Consider the following 7,846-nt stretch of genomic DNA (forward strand, 5'->3'; position numbering starts at 1 on the left):
ATCAGGGATTACATAATTACCACTACACTAATTCCAAGTAAGGATCGTTATAAACATAATCTTCCATAATGTGTTTGTTTGGTATTATATGGTGAAAAAACAAGATAAATTGGGCCACTTGGACTCATGAATATGTGCGTAAGAGTGCAACAAACATTCATTCCTACGCTAGTTTTCTTAATGGAATGCAAATTACTCGAATTATCCTGTATTACTCTATTGTCCTCTTTTCTTACCCCCGATGGAAGTTTCCACTATTTATGACTAAAAAACTTTCCCTAGTATGGGATATGTTTTAGTCGATAACAAATGGCGCAAAAACGACTCTGCCCGAGTAAAATTTGAACTTCCTAAGGTAAGAAAGTTTCTTTCAAAAACCATGATTACAGTGTTGAAGGATCTAAAGGACCTCAAAGATTTATTTATATATATTGAGGAAGGTGTAATTATATTTCATAAGTTGACTTCCTAGATACTGGATCTTGGAAGAGCACAACTACTAACATAGGCTCGGTATGATTGGCCCTCGATGGATTTGAACAAGAAGGGATCAAGTTACTCACCAGAGGGTTTACTCGCATGGACTCCCTCAAGTCTCAAGTCAAATCCTCAAATGATTATATTGCAATATCCGTCTAGAACTTATACTCCTCGTTTATTAAAAAAATTGAAAAATCATATGACTAATTCTACCATAACATGCACAATACCCTTACATACTTTTTGGCCAAGAAATGAATTATGACTTCTATTCAAAACTGATCCCTATCACATTTTTTTGGATTGTAAAAAGGATTTTTACACACTGTCTACCATAATGGTTAATTTTGCTTAAGCCTTTTGTAATCAATTAGACTATTTATCTGTTTTATATCTACCACTTTCCTTTTTTTTTTGTCTATTGTGTTGTTCATTTCTATCATGCCAAAGGAGGGAGAAAGGAAGGATCATTAAAGGTGTTTGCAATGCAGGGGAGCAAGTTGAATATTAAAGGATGAGAGTCAAATGATGCTCAAATAATACCGGAACATCGGAGGCAATTGCAAGATAGGGGAGCACATCATCAAAAACAGGGAAGTCAACTGATGTTTATTATTTGTCATTATCAAAAAGGGAGGATTGTTAGACCCATATTCTACCTTTATGTTTTTACTATGGACAAACTAATAAACAAATATCTTGCAGGACACACCGAAGATACAAATTATCAAATAGAATCAATCCAGAAAGGAAGCAAGTATCTACTTACAAGAGAGTTGGCTCCAATATTGGAAGAACATCAATCACAAAGATTATTGGCTTCCAAGACTTATGGCAAGTGAATCCATCAAAAAAAAGGTCAAAAGGAAAAAATACCATAGAATCAATCATGGAGATTACTGACCTCCTAAAATTATGGAAAACCAAATCAATCAAGACTAGGAGCAAAAGAAAAGGCCATACCATCTACCTGGAGATATCTAATATAGACATGCATGGCTGTGTAAGTTGCACCACGTATGGACATATCTGATATAGGTATACATTATGGTGCCATTCCTTATTCAAAGAATCAATTCAAATCCTCGATTAAGAAGAAATCTCTTGGGTTTCATTATGAATAATAAAAGCTAAAGAAGCTAAAGATTATAAAAGAAAAGACCAAAGTTCAAATCACTTATGCAACTTAAAAAAAATTCTCAGAGTGTCTCAATCTTTATCTCACAAAGTTTTGTAGTTCTTAGTTTACAATATTTATACAAAGAATAAGATCAAGTCAACTTTGTAAAACAAACCGAAGCTGTGTGAAAAGATTAGGAAAAGAAAATAAGTCTTGAAAACGTTTTCATCACCATTGTACTCGAACTCCACTTTGAAAAATCTAAGGAAACTTTGAAACCCAAGGGGACTTGAAGTAGGCACCACAATGGTGTTCCAAACTAGTATAAATCTTCGTTTTTCTATTTTGAGTTGCTTATTTATTTATCTTCTTATTTTAATCTAATTGGGTTTGTGAAGTATATTGATTTGTAGGTAAGTCTACTGGAAAGACTCAATAGTCGGCTCACGATAATTTTTAATTTACCTGCCTTCTTGAATTTCAACTAGTACTTGTATCTGCACTAAAAAGGTACATAAATGTAGTTTCAGTACCAAAACAATGGGTACTTAGTAGGCATCATCGACCGGCTGATCTAAATCATGATATAAGTATGATAAAATGCACGATATCATAACTAAGTCAAGGTATAGAAATGAAATTGAGTCAGTTCAAACATCATTATACATTGTAAGTGATTGAGCCAGAATAACAATAAACATAAGGCATCAACACATGCCAATCATCCCATAAACATAATAAGTAACCAATTTGAAATAATAACGTATCATGAAGCAACAACACAAGCAAACATAAACACAAAATTCGATCCCATATGCCAATTGGTGTAGAAAAGTAAAGAACTCATCATAGCCTCCATACGACTGGAGAGTACACCCAAAAGAAAAATAAAACAATCAACCAATATAATTTCTAACATTCATCATCATTTAACCATCATCCCTAAACTATCAACAATCAATCATTTATCGATATTTGATAATTTATCAATTTTTGATGATACACAAGTATTCCTTAATGCTACCAACATTTAATAAAATCATCATTGATACTTACTAGTTACCGGTTTATAAGCTAACCATATCTTATTAACTAATCCTTTAATTAATAGTCATCATATAGCCTTTAGTCATCATTTACCAACTATTCTCCATATATCCACTAATAATCATATATATTAGATAACAATCATTTATCAACTAACACCAATTATCCACTAACATCATTTATTAACTAATCACCATTTACCAACTAATCCACGTTTATCATCTAGTCATTATTAGAAACTCAAACTATATCAACCACGAATCCATATATATAACTAAGCATCAACTATAACATTTTATAAATTTTATCACTTACGGACTATAATGGGAATTACTAATATCAACAACATATCCAAATTTCATGAAAGTAGATATAAGTATAAAGTTGCAATACATAAGGCATAGTCAAACTCAAACCAGTAGATGTACACATAGGTACATCAATATAATAAAACTTTGGCCTTTCAAGGTATCAATTCATCATCATAAACACAATTCGGCCTCGCCGGATGTCAATATCAACATAATCATCCTCCATCCTTTCCATATATCAATATCTCATCATAATATACTCCGGCCTTGTCGGGCATCAATATATCATCATAATATTCTCCGGCCTTGCCGGGCATCAACATATCATCAAATTACACTGGGACTTGGTGCGTATCAATACATCACTACAATATCCTTCGGCATTTCCAAGCATCAATATATCATCATAGGTGGTGGAAAAATAAATACTATTAGTATTCTTATAATTGAAAATTATGATTTCAAGTATACTTAATAGTATAAATTTCCAATTAATTAATAAGCATGACTTCTAGCATCATTAACATCATAATTTCTAATAACATCAATAGGAGTGATTTATAGCATGATTTCTAGTATAACTATTAAGCGTGATCATAAGCATGAGCAATATCATATTTAATGGCCCAAATAATACCCTAATCAATGGCTTAATCAATAACAAAATATTGGGCTTATTTTATAGAATATTTAATAACTTATCATAAAATAATTAATAATTTAGTCAATTAGACCATGGACATTACTCTAATGTCATTATCACTATAATCCATCACCAAGATTCCTCAACATTGCATCAATAGGGAATTCTCTAGACATTTAGTGAGTGTATAAGGGTTTTAAGAAAACTACACCAATCTTGGCTTAAGTTGGGTCAAGAGATCTTTCAAAATACACGAAATAGATTCTAAGTCAAATTCTACCCTGGACTAGTCTAAGGCATCCCAATAAACTCTTAGATGTTTAGCAAACCCCAAATAGCCTTAAGGTAGAGATTCTACTAAACCATTTTAACTAAGTCGAATGAAAACTAAGGCAACTTCACTAGTGTAAGAAACTAAGGCCAAACTTACCCTAAGCCTAAGTCACAGAGTCACTCCTATCAAGCTAGATTAATTTAGAGCACTATTATCCTAAGCATGAGCCATATAGTATAATTTACTAAGGTTTAAGGAAACAAGCTAAGTATTACAATTCTATTATTCCAAATATCTTAAACGGTCTAACAATTCCATGGTATTGAATATCATCCACCAACACCTAAAACCCATCCCAATCTAACAAGATACAATAAATATACTATGACATTGCTCAATCTAACAAGGGGTAAAACTAACCTACCTTGCCGCCAAAGAAAGCTCACAAATTACTAAACCATCACTTTTCTTATTTGGGAATCCTCTCCACGATACCAAGCTATCAAAAACACATTCTACTCATTAATACAAGAATATCGATATCCTATTGAACCATTGTGCTTTGGGTAAAAAATTAACCTAAAAAATCCCATGTGGGTCTTATATACTAAAATTAAGTTTTCGAGACCAACCTAACATTATAAAAACCTCAAGGAATCAACACCCTAAAAAATAGGTGAAAATAAGCTAATTTGGGAATGTAATCAAGCCCTAAGGGTTTTGGAGTTTTGGGATAATAATCAAGAAATTTCACCAAGAAAAGGGTGAATTCTTACCTTAAATCGGGAGATAATCGCAAAAAGAAATGTTAATATAGCTTGCTAATCATGCAAAAGTCTAAATTTTGAGATATCTCACCTTTTAGGCTTTTTTTCTCTCAAGTAATGGATGAAAAATGGCAAAAATTGCGACATTTGAGTCTATTTATACCCATACCAAGTTCTTGGGTCCTATCGTGGCCTGATACCTATGATCGTAACTCATTGCATCATAAAGAGATGTTAGGATCACAACACTCCCTAGTTTAATTGAACTACCTTCTCCTACCAAGGGCACCGTGAGTGGGACCTTTGGTTTGTTATTATAGCTGTACTTGATAACAGCTAAAACATGAAAATTCTTCCAAGTTTCTTTCAAGTCCTCATGATTCATCTGGAATACCCTATATGCAAACAAACTATGCAACCAAACCAAGTTCGACATTTTGTATATGGTGGCACACTTAAAATTTCTACCCAAAGTGATTTTGACCAAATGTGTGTCCTACACTTACAAAGTTGTTACTGAAATCAAAATTTACATACCAGTTTGTTTACTAAAATTTACGTCTGATGGTAATTTGGAACCAACAAAGACTTTAATACACAAAATTGGCTTTAAAAATGAAAGAAACTACCCGATAACCAAACAATCAGTCCCAGTAAGTTATAAATGACTTGGGGAAGCTATGGAAAAGATCTAATGACCAAAATGTGCGGAAATATAGAAAATAACCTGAATTGTCATTACCATAGACACTACTAAAGGAACTTTCATCCTCGAAAGTTAAAGATTAGGATATGCCTTAAGTCTCGTATAGGTGAGGATACTATATCTGCATCTTGCTCTAGGTCTCTCTAGTAGCCTCCTCTACCGGGAAGTGTCTCATTGAATCTTAACTACAAAAATCTCACCTGTGCACAACCACCTGACATTAGTAGCCAAAATGAGCACCGACTTCTCTATTAAGGTCAAATGATCATCCAATTGGACTGTGTCCCATCTAAGTACATAATACGGGTCAGGAATATATCTTCGCAAGATAGAGACATGAAAAATATATGAACAACAATAAAATTTGGAGGTAGAGCTAACTCATAAGCCACCTAACAAACTGCACAAAGAATCTCAATAGCTCCAATATATCTAGGGCTAACCTAGCCCTTCCTCCCAAACCTCATCACACCCTTCATGGGCAATACATGAAGGAATACATTATCACTAACTCCAAATCTCTAGACACAAAGCCTACAATCTGTATAGGCCTTATGCATAATCTTAGTGGCTCTCGACCTACCCTAAATCACCCTTACTCTATTCAATGACTCGTGAAGAAAATTAGTGCTCATTCTATTACTTACTAACGCTTTGTGGAACATGATAACCATTTCCATATTTTATAAATTATATATAATAAATATGGAGAAGGTCAAAATGGTTAAAACATTTACAAAAATTAAAAATCAAAAAATAAATTATTATAGTACTTACAATATGTTGCGTAAGGTGTCAAATACAAACAAGTGTAATATGTTCTAAATTAACCATAGAAGAAAATGATATTGGTATTAATATGCAAGATAAATATATTTAAAAGGATTACTATTATAACCGTTAAAGATATCTTACATAAGTATTTTCTATTATTCATTTATTATTTTATTTATCCAATCACAAAGTGGGTTGTTCAAGGTTCGAGGGTGACTCCCAGTATGTTTTTCCTATTTATGTCATTAATTAAGGTTAAGATGGTGGATTGAAGTTCAAGTCTCACCAAAAGTATGACATCAAATTCTAAGTTTGGGAGAACTATCAGGATAAGATGTTGGGTTAAAGTCTCACTGTATAATGGTCTGGTATGCTTTTATATAAATAATACATTGGATTGAAGTTTCAATATGCAAACTATGTTAATAATATAATTATGATGACTAAAGCAAAATAATATTCTTTTGATGAATGGTCATAAAGTCCACCCGATAGAATTTTCTCTATTTCGTAATGTGATTGTGGTAGCTACACATAACATGTGAGAAAGAAGACAAGTTTTTAAATAAATAAATAGTCTTAGACTGAAAATATAATAATATTTATCATTATGGTAAAAAAAATCTGAATTCTAAGAATGATCATTCAAAAGTGTAGCTAAGTTTTACCATCAATTTGGTATGAAATGTATTTTGCATATGGTTGTCATGCAATATAACATGATAAGTTTTATAAATCCTTCTTAAAAATAAAGGAATATAAAGTGATGGAGCACTTGAACTTTTAAAAAGATATTGAGAAGTGTCATACATATATGATAAACTTTAAGGCATGAAAATGCGCCTCTAAAGAAAACTTAGAACATAGGTGCATATAATTATAATCTACTCCTTAAAGAAAATTATACTACAGATAAGCTGTAAGACCTTAAAAAATCCTAAGCTTGATTCAGTCCTATAAAAGCTAGTAAGGGGTTCCAGACTTAGAAAAATTCGGCTAAGTGTTCATACTTACAGCTATTTTAACCTTCGTAAGATGGAAATCCTTTTTCACAACCCTCATGACCTTAAAGTAATATTTTTTTAGGATGAATCATGATTAGGAATGTCAGTAGGTGTTCTCAGACAAGTTTTAGATTGTTTGGACATCGTTTAAAACACATTTGAAAGCTCAAACCAGTGGATTGATACGATCTTGACACGTCGCATCACCTATCACATCGATGAGTATTTTTCCCCAACTCCCACTGCAAATTCTAGTTAACCGATATAGACTCAATACGAGGCATTGGCTATCACATCAATGCCAACGATGCGGCATGTCGGTCTACGTGTCTCTAGTCTAGTTTTAAATAATTAAAAAACTTCATCCACAGGGTTAAATATGATACGCCCTAATTACACCTCTCTTATAAGAGAGTAAGCAATCGTTGTCAAATATAGAACCTAACTGGGTTGGGTGTCGAATCCCACTGGAAATACTGTGTTCACTATGTATTGTGACTGTCATTAGACTGTTGATCTAAGGTTTCTGAGTAAAAAGGGGTTTGGATGTGTTAACAAGTTTCTTTTGTATTTGTATCACACAAGGTCCAGCTAATGAGAGTTAATGTAGATATAGTTTCAATGACAATGAATTAACTAGAGTTATTCTCCCCAAGATGTTCAAATAGTTAGGGTTGTGAATTTGTGCTCGAATTCTAACTTATGTGTTCAATTGCAAGA

Source organism: Capsicum annuum, chromosome 4, assembly GCF_002878395.1.
Source record: "Capsicum annuum cultivar UCD-10X-F1 chromosome 4, UCD10Xv1.1, whole genome shotgun sequence".
Lineage (NCBI taxonomy): Eukaryota > Viridiplantae > Streptophyta > Magnoliopsida > Solanales > Solanaceae > Capsicum > Capsicum annuum.